Source organism: Chiloscyllium plagiosum, unplaced genomic scaffold (assembly GCF_037043375.1).
Source record: "Chiloscyllium plagiosum isolate Xiang-an unplaced genomic scaffold, Cpla_swu_hap1 HiC_scaffold_20, whole genome shotgun sequence".
Taxonomy (NCBI): domain Eukaryota; kingdom Metazoa; phylum Chordata; class Chondrichthyes; order Orectolobiformes; family Hemiscylliidae; genus Chiloscyllium; species Chiloscyllium plagiosum.
Window position 1 is genome coordinate 39,740,763 of NW_028270158.1, and position 18,380 is coordinate 39,759,142.

At 41.2% G+C, this 18,380-nt stretch overlaps 1 protein-coding gene across 10 annotated transcripts in view; it reads right to left on the reverse strand.

Annotated features, from left to right (window-relative positions):
- The window catches only part of LOC122560664 (ankyrin repeat and fibronectin type-III domain-containing protein 1-like), a 931,085-nt gene that overhangs the window by 295,706 nt on the left and 616,999 nt on the right, over positions 1-18,380 (reverse strand). The gene's annotated exons all lie outside the window — the stretch shown is intronic.

Here is an 18,380-nt window from a genome sequence, read left to right on the forward strand (position 1 = left end):
CATAACACTGTGCCATGTGCAGACTGATGTCCCCCTTGGTGTAGCAAGTAAACCCTACCAGCTTCAACAAAAGATTTTCCTGGACAGGACCCCCCAGGAAAGGTGGCTGTCAGTGCATTCCTACCCATTTCGTGTCTCTCTCTTCCTGAACCTCATCTCTCAATTCCCTGATCTGGGACCTTGGGTTTCAGCCTCTAGACCTTGGTTGACAGTTACCAACCCTGATCCCCTGAACCTGGCTCCTGGTAAAAGGCTTCACCAGCAACTCTCTCAATGCCAGCGCTCTGTTCCTCCAATGAAAGGATGTTACTTTGCTGTGTTTGTTGTTGATTAAGTTTGGGAGACAGCCAGAGAGCAGCCTGTGACTGGTGAAGCAGTTTCTCACTATATACTATCATTCAATTTAAGCAGAGGCACAGAGCGGTGAAACTTTTCTCTGATTGGTCATCCTAATGACTGAACTGTTGCAGGTGAATCACAGATTTTCAGGGTGGATCCTGCTGCTGCCCTATGTATTTTAAGAATTGTCAGGTGCCCTCAAATGTAGAGCCAGGAACCTCATGATATAATAATGGGAGCAAGGACTTTTTGTGTATTTCTGCTGCAAGATTGGAAAAGTGACTTGCAATGCATATGTAATGAGCTAAGAACAGTATCACTTATGACAAGCCAGAACATAATGGAGAATTCTGCCCACATTTTAAAGCAGTATATCTGTAAGAGATACACATTTCAGACAGCTGACTGGGACTGTTTTAGTGCAGTACTGTATCTTGAGCTTGATTGAAGTTCGAAGAAGAGCCAGCTCAAATCGGAATAGTAAAAATCAACGAGGTAAAAACAATGACTGCAGATGCTGGAAACCAGATTCTGGATTAGTGGTGCTGGAAGAGCACAGCAGTTCAGGCAGCATCCAAGAAGCTCCTTTGCTGCCTGAACTGCTGTGCTCTTCCAGCACCACTAATCCTGAAATCGGAATAGTGTAGAGTTCAGCAATCATACACTATAAAGTTATGATGTGGAAGAGCCGGTGTTGGACTGGGGTTGTCAAAGTTAAAAATCACACAACACCAGGTTATAGCCCAACAGGTTTGTTTGGAAGCACTAACTTTCGGAATGCTGCTCCTTCATCAGGTGGTTGTGGTGTATAAGATCATAAGACACAGAATTTATCGCAAAAGATTACAGTGGGAACATAGCAAGCAAAGGTATGAAAGGATTGTGGGACTTACTGCAAATTAAGATAACCAAATTTTGGATTACCTCAAGTTTACGTAGAAAGTGGGAGCCAGTTAGGAGTGTGCTAGAATACTCAAGCCGAGAGATAATGGAGGCAAGGACAAAGGTTTTAGCAGTGGATGAGACAGAGACAAAGTTGGATGATATTATGGAAGTGAGAAAAGGAAGCTTAATGATGGTAGGAATATGAGGTGTGATCTCATTTTATTAGGTAAATATGACATGAGATAAACAGCTCTAAGATCCATATGTTACTGACTACTACCTAGCAGTTTAGCAAATATCAATATTTTCCTACTGACCATTATCCAGCAACTTATCATTGCCACCTACTTAATACTAAGTACGACCTAATAGCTGCAAAGCACCAATTACCAACCAATAATTAACTATCAATTATTGAATGCAAACTACTGACTACCAACTGCTAGAGATTACTTATTTTTCTAATCAACTTGCTCAGAGATAATATCACACGCCTCTAGAGTAGGTGGGATGCAAACTCAGGTCTCTCACTTCAAGCATGAGGCTACTACATCTGCAACATAAGACGACCCTTACTGTTAGAGATTAACTGGCAAGGAACAACTACCAACTTCTATTCGGCATAAGCCAATAAGGTGTTGACAGCCAATTCCCATTGACTTTGTTTGGATGTAATTTGATATTTTACAAAGTAATATGTTGATCCCAAAAGCTGGCAGGAACTAGGGTATACAAAGCCCCATCAATTCTTGGAGTTACTTGTTGACCTTGTAGGGGATGTAACTTCCATCCAGACCTTTCAAGAGCTGATGTTCCCAAAGGTGAAGGGGTAGGACATGCAGAATCATTCCATATTTTTGAGGCAAAGGTAGATAGATTCTTGATTACTAAGGGAATGAAAGATATGCAGGAATGTAAAGCTGAGATTAAAATCAGATCACCTATGATCTTTTTGGAGTAGGCACAAAGGACTTACTCTTGTTCCATGTTTGTTGGACACATCTTGTTTGGACCTGGTGTAAAACTGGAGGACAGTATGCCAAGAGAGTTGAGCCATACCATCCTCCAGAAGCACATGGATGAGACTGACTTGAGTTTGGGTTCAGCCTGGGCCTGAAGCAGAAAGCAGTATAAATATTTCAATATTTATATAAATATTTGAAACTTAGCTTTACGCATGGAGAAAATGAGGACTGCAGATGCTGGAGATCAGAGCTGAAAATGTGTTGCTGGAAAAGCGCAGCAGTTCTGGCAGCATCCAAGGACCAGGAGAATCGACGTTTCGGGCATAAGCCCTTCTTCAGGAATGAGGAGGGTGTGCCAAGCAGGCTAAGATAAAAGGTAGGGAGGAGGGTCTTGGGGGAGGGGCGTTGGGAATGCGATAGGTGGAAGGAGATTAAGGTGAGGGAGATAGGCTGGAGTGGGGGTGGGGGCGGAGAGGTCGGGAAGAAGATTGCAGGTCAAGAAGGCGGAGCTGACTCCGAGGGTTGGGACTGAGATAAGGTGGGGGGAGGGGAAATGAGAAAGCTGGAGAAATCTGCATTCGTCCCTTGTGGTTGGAGGGTTCCTAGGCAGAAGATGAGGCGCTCTTCCTTCAGGCGTCGTGTTGCCATGATCTGGCGATGGAGGAGGCCAAGGACCTGCATGTCCTTGGCGGAGTGGGAGGGGGAGTTAAAGTGTTCAGCCACGGGGCAGTTGGGTTGGTTGGTGCGGGTGTCCCAGAGGTGTTCTCTGAAACATTCCGCAAGTAGGCAGCCTGTCTCCCCAATGTAGAGGAGGCCACATCGGATGCAGCGGATGCAGTAAATGATGTGTATGGAGGTGCAGGTGAATTTGTGACAGATATGGAAGGATCCCTTGGGGCCTTGGAGGGAAGTGAGGGGGGAGGTGTGGGCGCAAGTTTTACATTTCTTGCGGTTGCAGGGGAAGGTACTGGGAGTGGAGGTTGGGTTGGTGGGGGGTGTGGACCTGACGAGGGAGTCGCGGAGGAAGTGGTCTTTCCAGAACGCTGATAGAGGAGGGGAGGGAAATATATCCTTGGTGGTGGGGTATGTTTGGTGGTGGCAGAAATGACGAAAGATGATACGATGTATATGGAGGTTGGTGGGGTGGTAGGTGAGGACCAGTGGGGTTCTGTCCTGGTGGCGATTGGAGGGGCGGGGTTCAAGGGCGGAGAAGTAGGAAGTGGAGGAGACGTGGTGGAGAGCATTGTCAACCACGACTGAGGGGAAATTGCGGTCTTTGAAGAAGGAGGCCATCCGGGTTGTTCGATATTGGAATTGGTCCTCCTGGGAGCAGATGCGGCGGAGGCGAAGGAATTGGGAATATGGGATGGCGTTTTTGCAGGGAGCAGGGTGGGAGGAGGTGTAATCTAGATTTGATTCCACCCTCTGGTAACTGTCTGTGTAGAGTTTGCAGGTTCCCCCTGTGTCTTTGTAGGTTTCCTCCCACAGTCCAAAGATGCAGATTGACCATGCTAAATTGTCTGTAGTGTCCAGGGATGTACAGGCTAGGTAGATTAGCCATTGGAAATACAAGGGTGAGGTAGGAGGATTCATCTGGATAGGATGCTCTTCAAAGGGTTGACGTGGACTTGATGGGCCAAATGGCGCTTCCACAGTGGAGGTATTTTATGACTCTAACCCTGTACTCAAAGACTCAAGGCTTTCCAACCCAGGAGCACGGATGTTAACAACAGTGACCCCTTTCCACTCCAATGTACTCAATTCAGCACCCATCTTAATATAACTGAAATATTTTTAATGCATATAACCACAGAAACATTTGATCAGGAGCATAATTACACTCCTGAGTTGCCCAGGATCAAAGCAAACTTTGATCCAACTATTCTGTATGCAGCAGATCAGATGGAGTGAAATTAAGCTTCCTCTTTGGAACAACTTGCAAAAACACTCGAGCATATCACTTTCATGTTATACTATCACTCGGACTAAAATAACAATTTAAAGTCCTCCTCTTCCAGTACTCAGCCATGTGATAAATACTTTACACCATCTTTCCCAGCTCACAAAAACAGTTTGCTCATTGCACCAAAATGACAATTTTATGTGAAAAAATATGCAGTGATTTAGCAGTTAGATTAAAGCACTTAAGTTGAGTAATTTTTCTTTCTCTCCTGAATAGCTGTATTTGATGGCTCGAGATTTTTGTTTGTAAATCCAGCTGCCTCCCCTTGCAGCCTGTAATACAGGAGCACATCAGCTTCCATATAATAAATAACATCCTTTCAGACATATTGCAGCACAAATGGCTGTTGTGATTGACATAACATCTTGTCACAGACAGTACAGAAAATAATTAATTTTTGAGTATGAGTCTCCCAGTGCATAGGTTAATAAAACCAGAGTTTAACTGAGACATACAATTCGATCCCTGCCCTGAGGTGAACAAACTGATTTCAGCAGAACAAATGTAATACTGATATAACTGACACCCTCATTATTGAAGGAAAAACATTCCTGATCACTATCCGGTGGCTTCTGCTGGAAATTACATGCTGGATGAGAACAGGATCAAGTTTGTCTTTGATAACACCTACTTTGTACTCTTTGTTGAGTACAGATTATTATTGTCTAATACCTGTTAGAAAATAGCTCTACAGGAATGTTAATATTCACTTCAATTGCTAGAAGCTTGTCCCAGATATTCAGAGGAGTGATGATCACAGTTGCCTTGCCACTCTGCTCATTTTTATTATGTTAGTACTGAGTTCCACATTTCTAATTCAGAATTCCGCCTATTTCATAACTGCACAGCATAGCTGAAATCACCACAGTTCCTCTGTAGTGCAGGGTAGTTGGGAAAAGTCAAACCACATCCCCCCTTTATAGCCGTTGGTTGCCATGTTTGGAGATTTAAATGTTCAGCAGCACAGTTATTCACTTTGACAGCTGCTGTGAAAAGATAAGAATGTAAGGGAAATTGGTGTTAGGCAGGTGGTGAAGGGCTTAGGATGCCAGGTAGGTAGGCGAAGGTAAGTAAGGGTGTCAGGTACACAGGGTGCCGGGGGGTTTGGGTGCTAGGACACCAAATGAGTAAGGTCCCAGATAAGTGCTTGGAGTATATTAGGGATGGGTGTGTTGCGTCTGGAGTTGGAAAGGGGCTTGGGCCTGACGGGCTGCAGGACAGAGACATGTTGAGGCCAGTTTGGGGGGGAGCAGTTGGTGAGGCTTTGGGGGCCTATGAGATGAGGACAGGGAAGATATTTGGTCTGGCGGGCATGTATAGTGGGATCGGTGAAATGTCAGTGCCAGTGGGTGAGGAGAATAGCCAACTGTGCAGGTTGTGGATCTCAGGAGTTCAGGCTAGTGGTTGTGGCTCCTAAGGGGTGTTGCTCCTAAGGAGAGGAATTGTGTTGGTTTGAGAGATCTGGCCAGTGGAAGCAATGTTGTCAAGTATCTCAGGAGTGTATGGGATGTTGTGGCATAATAGATTAATAGTAAATAGAAGTTAAACTAGATTTTTAATTTTCTAACTTTTCCTGAGTAACTGTTAACTTGATAGAAGTGTCACCAAATTTCTGCTTCCTGATGTATCTCCTCTTAGTAGAGGAATATTAAATAAAAAGTGTGTTTGAGTTTGATTTATTGCTGTCACATGTACCAAGATACAGTACAGTGAAAAATGTTATTTTGAATGCTATACAGGCAGACTGTACTATACAAGTAGCAGAACAGACTGCAGAACATAGTGTTACAGCTGCAAGAGAAAGTGCAAAGAGAGAGATCAGAATTAACATTTGAGAGGTGCATTCAGAAGTCTGATAACAGCAGGGAAGAAGCTGTTCTTGAATTTATTTGTACCGTGGGAGATCAAATTCCACCAGGGCATTAAGTGAAATTAAATTCAATCTCATCAGTTATGGCTTAACACATGAGAATATTTGGATTAAAGACGCAGCCAATTTAGAGAAGTACCATCCTTACCTCCATCCCAAGCTATGTGGTTACATATAGATGCCTTCAAGATAATTAGGGATGTGCAAGAACTACTGCCATGCTAGTGTTGTCCTTATTTTAATGATAAAACAATCTCAATCTCCTACATTTGGAAGTATGAAAAACAGAGCAAAAGCTTAATTTTTAATCACTAGTTTTATAACTACCTCATTGTCTATTTCAAGTTATGTTTTTAATGGCTACTACAAGTAAAAATAAAAGCAAGTTGCTGCAAAGGTAAAGATCACATGACTATAGCAAGCCAGCTAATACGCTATGTACATTTGCATTTCTCCAAACAACTCCTTTTTCATAAAATAACAAGTAAATAATTTGCATGTATTACCATTTGCTGCTACAGGTTACTCAAGATCCATGCTCTATAAATAAAATGATCATTCATTAAAAAAACTGTTAGCTAAAGCTTGACTTCTACTCCCTTGTATTCTAGTCCTTTGCATATAATGGTCATAAACCACTATAAGGTTACCCCTCAACTTCATATGTTCCAGAATGGTTAATAAAGTTAGATCACATGGGATTCAGGGAGACCTTGCCAATTGAATACAAAATTGGCTTGATGGCAGGAGACCGAGCGGTGGTGGACAATTATTTTTCTGATGAGTGGTCTGTGGCAAGCAGGTTCTGCAGGGATCGGTGCAGGGTCCACTTTTGTTTGTCCTTTTTACATAAATGATTTGGATAAGAATTTAGGAAGCATCTAAAATTACAAAGGGATCTTGAGCAGTTGGGCCAAGGAGTGGCAGATGGAGTTTAATTTGGATAAATACAAGGTGATGTGTTTTGGTAAGATGAAAAAGGGCAGGATGTACACAGTTCGTGGTAGGGCCCTGGGAGTGTTGTTGAATAGATAGACTAAGGAATTCAGGTACATAGCTTTTTTCAAATTGCATCAAAGTAGACAGAGTAATAAAGAAAGTGTTTGCCACGCTTGCCTTCATTGCTCAGGCCATTGAGTAAAGGAGTTGTGATGTCATGCTGCGATTGTACTGACTGTTGGTGAGGCCACTCTTGAAGTAATTGTGTACAGTTCTGGCCCTGCGACAGGGAGGATATCATTAAATTGGAGAAGGTTTAGAAAAGATTTACAACCAAGCTTCATAGTTAGGACATCATATTTCAGGTAATATATTTAATGGCTGCTACAAACTAAGCAAAAACAATTTATGGCAGAAGTAGAGGTTACATGACTAATGCAAGCCAGCTAGCATAGTATGTCTAATTGCACTTCTCTAAACACAACCCTCCCATTCATTTTTTTTTGAGTCTGATATGTCACAAATCTTATGTGACAAATAACACCAAGACCTCCTGGTCCACATCTCATCAATACTTATTTCACACATTTTGATTCATGATAATGAATACCAAGAGACGATGAAAATGTGAAGTAGGAAACAGTGAATGGTGCATCAGGCAGTTGAAAGAATTTTGTTAATCCTCAGCACATGCTGAAACCCCATGTTTATGTCTACTGTCTCCACATGAGAACAAAAACTCAGAAGTACTCTTGAAATTTATTTAGTAAGAAAACATTGTATTAGAGTATTGAAAAGATTATGCAGGAAGATCCAAAGTTTCCTAAATATTTGGTTAGGAAGCCATATGTAAAGTTAACAGAAGAGGATAAATACAAGGTCAGCTTTGAGAATTCCCTGGAGAAGCTCATCATTAAAAAAAACTACAAACTAAATGTATACATTTAAAATAAATGTTTAGAGGAACTAAATCAGCTGGTCAAGAAAGAAAATTGTAGCGGCAATCCGGTGTGTCACCAGATGATTGTTAATATCCTTACACCTACACAAGTTTGCTACTTGACCTCAGCTCAGCTGCATAAAGATGCATTATAAGATGGTGGAGATCCATAATCAGAACCCACATCAAATCAATTTTTTGCATAACTGTGAAGAACTCAAGTAAAAGGTCATATAAATCAGCTTAACACCTAGTGTTAAATTTTATCATCCAGGAGACCACAGAGGTTCCATACTCCAGGAGAAGGCATTTCTGTGTCATGTCTGTAAACAGAGAGATTAAACACATAGCTTTGTAAGAACAGTGAATTTTCCCATGGTTTGAGGTGGGGGACATCAGCTACACATAATTGGCTTTGCAGGCTCTGCATCTCAATGCAAAGACGTACTGTCAGCACAAAAATTATGTTTGTGCAACCACATCCAGCATTCCATGCTCATGAATGCACATTACATTTGCAGCAGTCAATATTTATTCATCCTTCCTGATCTATTGTACCAGCTATTTTTCAGTCACCATATCAAACTACAGTGTAGCTTCTGGGTGCCAATGGATACCTGCTTTAAACCTGGTTGATGATTCCCCCCTATCACCCAACCAACCAAGATCAGCACTTAAATAACAAGTCTTATACTATCACAAAGAATGTCATTGAGCAGACCACTGGTGTACTGATGCAACAGTTTCACTGCCTGGTCCATTTGAAAGGAGACCTCCAGGAGTACTCATCAAAGCAGGTGGCCTAATTCATAATGGTCCTTTGTATTCTTCACAAGCTAGCCATTTTTAGACATCGTTTTTGCCTCCATAGGTTTAGTGATCAGCTCAGAAGGAGGAGTAGAGGAGGAGGAAAAGAATTAGAAATAGATGAAGAAGAGGAGGAATGGGATGGGAGGAGATAGCCAGCATATCCACAATACAGGAAGCCTGTCTGGGCAGCAGCTTATCAAACACCAGTTCTTCTGAAAGAAGTCCAGATTCACATCGTTCAAAGGTCCCCCATTTTATCACACACCTGACATTATCTGTGTCCTCTTTGCCACAGTTCTTTAACAAAAACCACCACAAAGTAATCATTCTATCCATACTTTATCCATTATTCCAAGTAGTACACAATTCAATTATCTTTTGTGCATTCCCTTAGTCCCTACATGGTCTAGGATCAGATTCATCAGCCACACAAGCCATAACCAGTGACACGGAAATCCCTCAGTGGATAATCATACTCATAAGTGTGTGATTGCTCACGATGAGTGCCTGTCTGAAGGATGCCTTTGAATGATTAATTATTTTATTGTCATGTGTATTTACAGTAAGAATACAGTAAAATGGTGAAAGGCTTTCATTTGTCACCACAATTTGATGCCATTTTGTATAATTTAAGAACAAGGGAAAGAAAAAGATATAGTTTAATGAGAGTCCATCAGTCCTGAGCCAGTTTATCACCAATGATACCTGCGCCGACATTCCCTCGACACTGCTTCGCTGCTGTCTAAATTGGACCCAACCAACATCAAAGTCGCTGATCCTCAGATGCCATCTTTCTACGCTGGGCCAATACTCCTCTGGCATCACCTTGCTGGACCAACCAATGTCAGAGTCACATTTCTCACCATTGAGCCCACTTCAATGTCACTATGATGCCCTTCTGTTTCAATGCAGCACCAGCACTGTGGCTGCAGAATGGTTCATGGAAAGCTATTGACTTTCAGTAGCAACTGCTAAAAAAGGACATGCACAGCACTGTTAAGCAGCTTTGGCCCTGAACATACAACTGGGACTGGGCATCTCAGCCTGGAATGCTGCAGTACTGACAGGTAACTGTAAACAAATTACAGAAGGGGCCCACAATGCTCTTACCTTGAAAGGCCAGGAGATTCAATCTCCAAGGAGGCAACGGCCTCTCCTTTTGGTCAGCTACGTAACAATCCTAGTCATCTGTTTGAGTACAGATCGCTGCACTGCTACGACATCACCTAAACTGGTCTCTTTGCTGAATGTGAGGCTTGAGTCATGGTTTTATATTAACTGATGGTAGACAGATGAAAGGATGTACAGGACGTTGGTGAGGCTGAAGTACTGTATCCAGTTCTGGTCACCCTGTTATAGGGAGGATATTATTAAGCTGGAGAGAATTCACAGGAGATCTACTAGGATGTTGCAGAGAATGGAGGGTTTGAGTTACAAAGAGAGCCTGGTTAGGCAGAATGTTTTTCATTAGAGCATTGGAAGTGGAGAGGTGACCTTATGTAAAATCATGAGGGGCACAGATAAGGTGGATGGCAGGTGTCTTTTCCCTAGGGTGAGTGATTTCAAGACTAGGGGGCATATTTCTAAGGTGAAAGGAGAAAGATTTTAAAAAGACATTAGAGGTGATTTTTCTTTTACATAGAGAGTGGTTGGTTCATGGATTGAACTTCCACAGGAAGTGATGGATGTGGGTACAGTTGCAATATTTAAAAGACATTTTGATAAGTACAAAAATAAGAAATGTTTGAAGGAATATGGGCCAGGCGCAGGCAGGTGGTACTAGTTTAGTCTTGGATTATGGTCAGCATGGACTAGTTGGACCAAAGGGTCTGTTTTCATGCTGAATGACTCTATGTCATGAATGGCACACTGTGAGGATAATGGTACAGTTGCCAAGATATGGCATGTGGTGAAGCATTCACTGACCTTAATTACTCTTATGAGGCTATGCACCCAGGTCTTCAAGGATACACTGATGAGAATTTCTGCCATAGTTACCAGTTTCCACCATATTCTCAGCATTTATTTATGGGGTCTCATGACTATCTGAGGGAAAGAAACTTCTCTTTCTTTTGAACACCTGCACCAAAGCCTCTGTCACGGCAGCAAAAATGCTTGGGTTATGTTCTCTGGCTTGTTGTGCAAAATCTGTTTTCTTTCTCCAGGTATTCACTTTTCTTCAGCAGCCTAAATTAATCCCACCTTCAAGAGTTCCATTTGGCTTTAAGAAGTGAAGGTTGTTTCAAAAGATATTAGACATGCACAAACCTGGGACCCCTGTTAGGTATATGGCCACTCAATAGCTTGTATGTTGCCTGGATCAACTTGAAACATTGTGACTTGTATACCTGACTGTTCCTCGGACGCTGCCTGAACTGCTGTGCTCTTCCAGCACCACTAATCTGATTTCAGGGACTATCCAATTTAAAACTTGAGTGTAAAAGAACTCTTCTCATACATTGCTAAAATAGACAAAGTGTGACAGAGAAATCACTTGGCAATGATACAGAGGAGACATATGAGAGTCAAGTCTATCTTTGAATACATCAGACTGATTAATTGGTGAATGAAAACATCTAGGTCATATTGTAGTTTGGTATTTGCATCATAAATCAACAAATAAGCAACGCTTTCCATCCTTCACTTACATGGGTATGTTTTACTGCACCATCAATCACCAACAGAATGGGCCAGGGCATGTTCTCCAAGAGGTCACATGCTTGTGCCTTTAAATGTGTTTTATGATTATCATCATTCCACTGTATGCTGAAACGTTCGTGCCTGTTTCACCTTGAACTGGTCAGGAGACACATGACTGACCAATGTGGAATGTAACCTTTTTCCTGTATTGGACACTAAATAAGGTTCCAAATAGGAAAGGAGCGAGGAGCTGGGAGAGATGAAAACTGGAATCATACTCTAACTTTTGTTGTGTGCTTTGAATAATATTAAGGAAGAACCCCAAGATATTTGATCCTGTTGAGCTCAACATTTTGACAGCCCAGTATAAACTCGAGCAACCCAATATAAACCTGGATAGCCCAAAGCAGTGCAAACCTAGAAAGCCCAATACAAACCTTGAAAATCCAATGAAAGTCCAGACAGCATAGAACAAACTTGGACAACAAAAGGCGAACATGGACAGTCCTGTGTAAAATGGAACTGCCTAGCACAAACCCAGAGAGCCCAATATAAACTTGGACAATACACGGAAAATCTGGACTGCCTGGTGCAAAACCAAAAGCCCAGTGCAAACCTGAACAGCCCTGTATGCTCTTGGGTGGCCCAGTGCAACTCCAGTCAGCCAAGTACAAACTGAGATAGCCCAATCATTGCAAACTGGGAAAACACCGTGAATTCGGAAAACTCAGTATAAACCCAGGATATTCAACACATGCCCAGAATGCGTAATGCAAATCCTGTTAGTCCAATACACCACTGAGAAAACCCAGCACAAACCTCATAGCCCAGTTGCAGCCAAGTCTGGAAACCCAGGACAAACCCAGTCAGTCTAGCACAGCATAAACAGTGAAATTCTGGTGAAAACTCAATGCAAACTCAACACACCCAATGCAAACATGGACAGCTCACTGCAGTGCAAACTGGAAAAGCCCTGTACAAACTCAGAACATGCAGTACAAGCCCAGACAGGCCAATGCAACCCAGAAAACCCATTCTAAACCAGGGCAACCCAGTTCAAACTCGGATAGCCCCACAGAAGCCTAAATGGGCAATACAAACCTAGGTAATCCAATGTAAATCCACAGTCAAGACAAATATAGCCTGACTAATCTGAATTTAAACAAACTAGCTCAAATCTGGAAAGTCTGTTCCAAACCAAAGCAAACCCAATCCAAAATTAGAAAATCTGACAACAAAAAATGCACTATCCAAACACAGGCAATCAAATGAAAATTTTATATGTCAAAAACCACAATCCAAAATTTGATGTCCAATCCATACACAGGCAGTGGGTGATCAAAACCCAGAAAGGTGCCTATTGTCAAGTTGATTTTTGCTAGTTTACAATTTCAAAAATAGAAGCAACACAAGATGATGGTTTTTGTTTTAAAGCGTGGTTGAAGATTTAGTAACTTTATCAGCAAATCCTATAGTGGACATAATTCATCTGAAAGAAGTACTTCACTGAATCACTAATATTAAGAGTAGCAGAATATTTCCAATCTGCAGAAATTATTGTTGAATTAATAAAGAGCAGCTTTCTGAAACTTATATAATACAGTTCATATACTGACACGAAGCCAGGGATGTTCTGCACAGTCTTCTATAGGTAGCTTGAGCCTATTTCACTCAGTTATTATAACATTTTGGAAATTAGAAATCAATTCACTTTACTCCCTGTCAACAAAGAGTACTTTTGTCGATCTGTCCCTGTTCCTGACCCTGGTCCCAATTCACTAACAATCTTACCCTTGAAATTTGAACAGTTTTGTCTTTGGCCTCCGTTCACCAAGATATTATCTGCAATTACTGGTTTAATCATCCACATTCTCACATCCAACCATGAGATTACAGTTTCTAATTAAATAATTACTTTCTCATGTCAACATTTACTCCAACTACAGCCCTAATTCTTTGCTCCTTTTAAGTCCACGGAACATAGACTTGAAGGGAGATCACAGACAGCTGATTTAGCTGATTGGGAAAACATTCATTGTCCATCCCTGGTTGCCTCTTACAAGGTGGTGGTGAGTTGCCTTCTTGAACTGCTGCAGTCCATGTTCTGTAGGTAGACCCACAATGCTGTTAGAGAGCGAATTCCAGGATTTTGATCAGCAACAATGAGGTGAAGCATTATATTTCCAAGTCAAGTCAGTGAGTGGACACTTGCGTGTGGCAATGTTCCATGTATTTACTGCGGTTGACCTTCTAGATTGAAGTGGTCATGAGTTTGGAAAGTGCTATCTATGGAGTCTTGGTGAACTTCTGCAGTGCATTGTATGGTTGGCAGACACTGTTTCTATTGACCACCGGTGGTGGAGAAAGTAAATGCTTGTTTGTTGTGTGCCAATCAAACAGGCTGCTTTGTCCTGGATAATGTCAAACTTCTGGAGTGTTGGAGCTATGCTCTTCCAGGCAAGTGGGGAGTATTCCATCATAATTCTAACTTGTGTCTTCTAGCTGGTAGATGGGTTCTGCGGAGTCAGGAGGTGAGTTAGGGTTCCTAGCCTCTGACCTTCTTGTGTAGCCACTCTATTTATATGGCTAATCCAGTTCAGTTTCCCATCAATGATAATCCCCAAGATTTTGGTAGTGGTGGATTCAGTGATGGCAATGCCACTGAATTTCAAGAGATGGTTAGATTGTCTCCTGTTAGAGATGATTATTGCCTGACATTTATGTAACATGAATGGTATATGCCACTTTTCAGCCCAAACACTGATATTGTCCAGATCTTGCTGTATTTTGCCATGGACTGCTTCAGTGTCACACATTGTCCTTGGTTGAAGTCCTGTTTGAGTTAGAACTTTACAAATATTAATTGAGTTAAGTTAAAAAATCACACAATACCAGGTTATAGTCCAACAGGTTTAATTGGAAGCACACTAGCTTTCGGAGCGACGCTCCTTCATCAGGTGATATCAGGTGATAGTGTGCTTCCAATTAAACCTGTTGGACTAAAACCTGGTGTTGTGTGATTTTTAACTTTGTACACCCCAGTCCAACACCGGCATCTCCAAATCTTAATTGAGCTAGTACCTCTTACCTTCACCTGTCCCCATCCCAGAAAAATGACATAGATTTTAAAAATAATTGATTGTTGTGTAGGTCTCTTGTTTATCACTTTGCAATGTTTCCTGTGACAACCCTAGTGTCTCAATGTTTCTATTCAACCCTTCATGATTTACAGAATATCATTTTGACAGTGTGATGAAAATCCTTTTCAAGCCTCAAGCTTGAAGGGTGTCCTACTTTCCCACTTTAGTCAAGTGTAATCTTTTTCTTCAGAATTCACCCATTGTCTTTGATTCCACTCATGACCTTGGCTGTAAAAATCCTGTTTGGAATGTCCCAAATTCAATTCCTAGACTGAGTTAGCTGGTACTGCAAACTGACCTTTCCACATCAGAGTTGAGAAATAAAAAATGAGCCAATGCCTCCTCCTGAGAAATACACAGTGAACGTGTTAGAAATTTGCATGTGTCAAAATCAATTAGGTCAAGATTGGATTCAGTTCCAATCTTTCAGATATGCCATCACAAATCTCACTTGAGATGTGGTTTGACAGAACTAGTCTGACTTGATTTGCTTTTGAACAGAAGCCTGCTCCCCCTAACATTTTTTGACACTTTCATGTTTTAGCTGTCAGCCACTGGCAGATGCCGCACGCTAAGAAAAAATGATTGCTCATCATACTGATGTCAGATTTAGTAATTTACTGTTCTGTATGTTTGTTTAAACTTCATGAATGTTTTCTTTACACATGTACTTTGCATGTTTAATCTGTGGCAAAGCTTAACATGCTTTTATAGACTGGCATCTATTTTAATGTTGAGCTCAAAGGGAAACTTGCAGAAACCATTGCATCTATTTGACAATATAAGGACATGAATCTTATTTTATGTATAGCCTTTATTGGGCTAGGAATTGTCCTTCTAAACTTTTAATGTAATTTTGGTTGGAAATTACATTTAAAATATTTTCTTAATGATCATGTTCATCAAAGTTAAGGATATCAGTGCTGAGAATGCAATACTTTCCATTCTGCAAAGCCAATGACAGCAGCAAGCATTCCCTGATAAAGAACCAGTACGTCCTGATATAGACTACAGCACCACCAACATTCCCAGGCTATTTTAGCATGGGCCAGTTAGAGTAAATGTTCTTTTGTATTGTCCCATTACACTCAAGCAAAGTACATTACAGGTTTGAGAGTAAGATTCCCTCTACATTGCCTCACAACACTGCCAGGGCAGTATATGTTAGATACACGGGATGTTAGTCACAGTATTTTAAAATTATTGCTGAAGTAGGTTGTGGAGAAGATATTCAAATATTTAAAATGTAAAAAATTAATTACTCTATTAAAATAATTGGCAATAGAAAAGTTTAGGAAGGCACAAACTATTTATTTGCTCCTGTCAGCATAAGTAATTTCCAGTATAGACTACAGGCTGAGCGTCTGTCTATCACTGGATCAGAAATTTCCATGCAAAATGTTTGAGTAGATTCAATACAGCATCTAGCAACTGCTGATATCAAACACAATATTACTCTCAAAGGTGGCTGATGTATTAATTGCGAAAATTTATATTGGTATTATAGGACAGCATGAAGTCAGTCCAAGTCTGGATATTGTATTGTATTGCTGCACATGGGCACAGACTGCTTTAGTATCTGAAGAATTGTAAATAGTGCTGAACATTGTGCAGTCATCAGTAAACATCCCCATTTCTGATCTTAAGATGGAGAGAAGCACCAATGATAAAGCAGATGAAGATGGTTGGATCTAGACACCACTCTGAGGAACACCTGCACAGATATCTTGGAGTATAGATGATGGATTTCCAATAACCACAAAACACAAACCTTTGTGTTAGGTATGACTTTAACCAGCAGACTTTTCTGCCTGATGCCTTCTGACTCCAGTTTTTTTCTCAAGCCTTTTAATAAAACACTGTGTTAAATGTGACACTGATATCAAGAGCAGTCACTCTCACCTTATCTCTGGAAGTCAACTTTTTCAGCTATTTTTGAACTAAGGCTATAACAAAGTCAAGAGTCGAGTGGACCTCTTGGAACCTGAATTGGGCATCACTGAGCAGGTTATTGCTGAGCAGGTGTTGCTTGATAGCACTGTTGACACTTTACTAATGAAGAAGAGTAGATTGATGGGCTTGAATTTGTGCTGTTTTTTTGTGCACAATTTTCTAGTATTGTGTAGATGTCACTATTGTAACTGTACTGGAACAGCTTGACTAAGACAGCAGCAAGTTCTGTAGCACAACTCTTCAGTACTATTGTCAGAATGCTGTCAGGGCCATTGCCTTTGCAGAATTCAGTGCCTCCATACGTTTCTTAATATCACGTGGAGTAAATTTAATTGGCTGAAGACTGGATCTTTGAGGCTGGGGACCACTGGAGGATGCTGAGATGGCTCATCCACTCAGTATTTCTGGCTGAAGGTTGCCATGAGTGCTTTAGCCTTATCTTTTGCACTAACTTATTTTAGATAAGGAGAAATGTCTTTATTCAAATAATTCACAATCTTTGAAACTCTCTACACAAGAGGTTGTTGGTGTTCCAGTGGTGAAAATATTTAATACTGAGACTGAGGTTTTGGACTCTAGGGAATGAAGAGATCTGGGGAGTGAGCTGTAAAGTGGATTTGAGGCTGAGGACAATCATTTTTGTATTGGATGATGTTCAAATGCTCTTCTCCTGCTCTTGCATCTTATGCAAAAGGGGATCAAAAGAATGAAGGGAAATATAAGGTATAAGATTTTTAAGTAGCAAATGGCTACAGTCTGAACTGGAACTAGATAGAACCTGAAGAAACAATTAATTGGGCTACAAAGGAGAGGTGGGTTAGTGAGAGTAAATAAGTTGATCTTGCAGAATGCTGGCTTAAATACAACAGACCAAATGGGCCCCTATGGTGCTATAAATTTTCTATGATTAGAATCCATATATTAAGGGACCTTTTACAGAGAACTATGGATGTATTGCAATGTAGGATAATTGCTTCTAATCTCAAATCAATCTTTAGGCATCCTCATTTAATATAAATGTTCACTACATCTATGCACCTACTGTTTTCCACTGCATCTTTAAGTATGTAAAGTGTAGATCTTGTAATAGTAAATGAACCGTACTCTTTACTTTTGCCTCCCCTGCTAATGAAAGTCATTCAGTCCTAGTGCTAGTCAGACATTTTCCACCAGCTTTTTTGAACCTTTGCTGGGGATTACGCACTTTGTCAGCTTGGAGCTGGATTCCTGAGGCTGTCACCATGGTGTTGTTTCCAACTGCTGCCAGACTTTGACAGCTGCAAGGCTCCACAATGACAGCACCAAACATCTCGGGTAACATGCCGGGCCTGCTGCACTTCCGTGCCGCTCATTCAGACACGCATAGCACACCATCTGACAAGCACACAGATATGAGGCAAACAGAAACTCACAGGGAGACAACAAGACTCCTCCTGACCTCTGTTCCCAGCCAGAGCTCATCTGAATGATCCAAGGGAACACAAGAAAACATAAGGTCATTGGAATAAATAGTTAAAGAGACAGTACATCCATTTAGTGCAAAGACTTACAAAACAATTAAAATTAAAATGCACTACAGGGTTCATGATACATCAAAGCGGCTCAGAAAATCATTTCTGATTGTTCAGTGATTTGCTTAAAATCAGCGTAATTGTCTGAGCATAAGCTCTTCCATGTCTCACCATGGCAAAAGACAGGGAAGTTCTGGGTTTAACTTCAAGCTTGTTTTGAGTAGCAGATTTCCATCAGTGCACATAAAGGCCCAAACATTAGCCTCAGCACATTGTTACCATATGGTGTGGGTGGGGGAGCCAATTTGGTACTACTCCTGATTTTTCAGTATCTGCAACAGATCATTGGATGGGATAGTATCCTTCTTGGCTTTAGTGCCCTTAATCATAAGTAATCTAATGAACTTTACTACTGCCCAAATGAA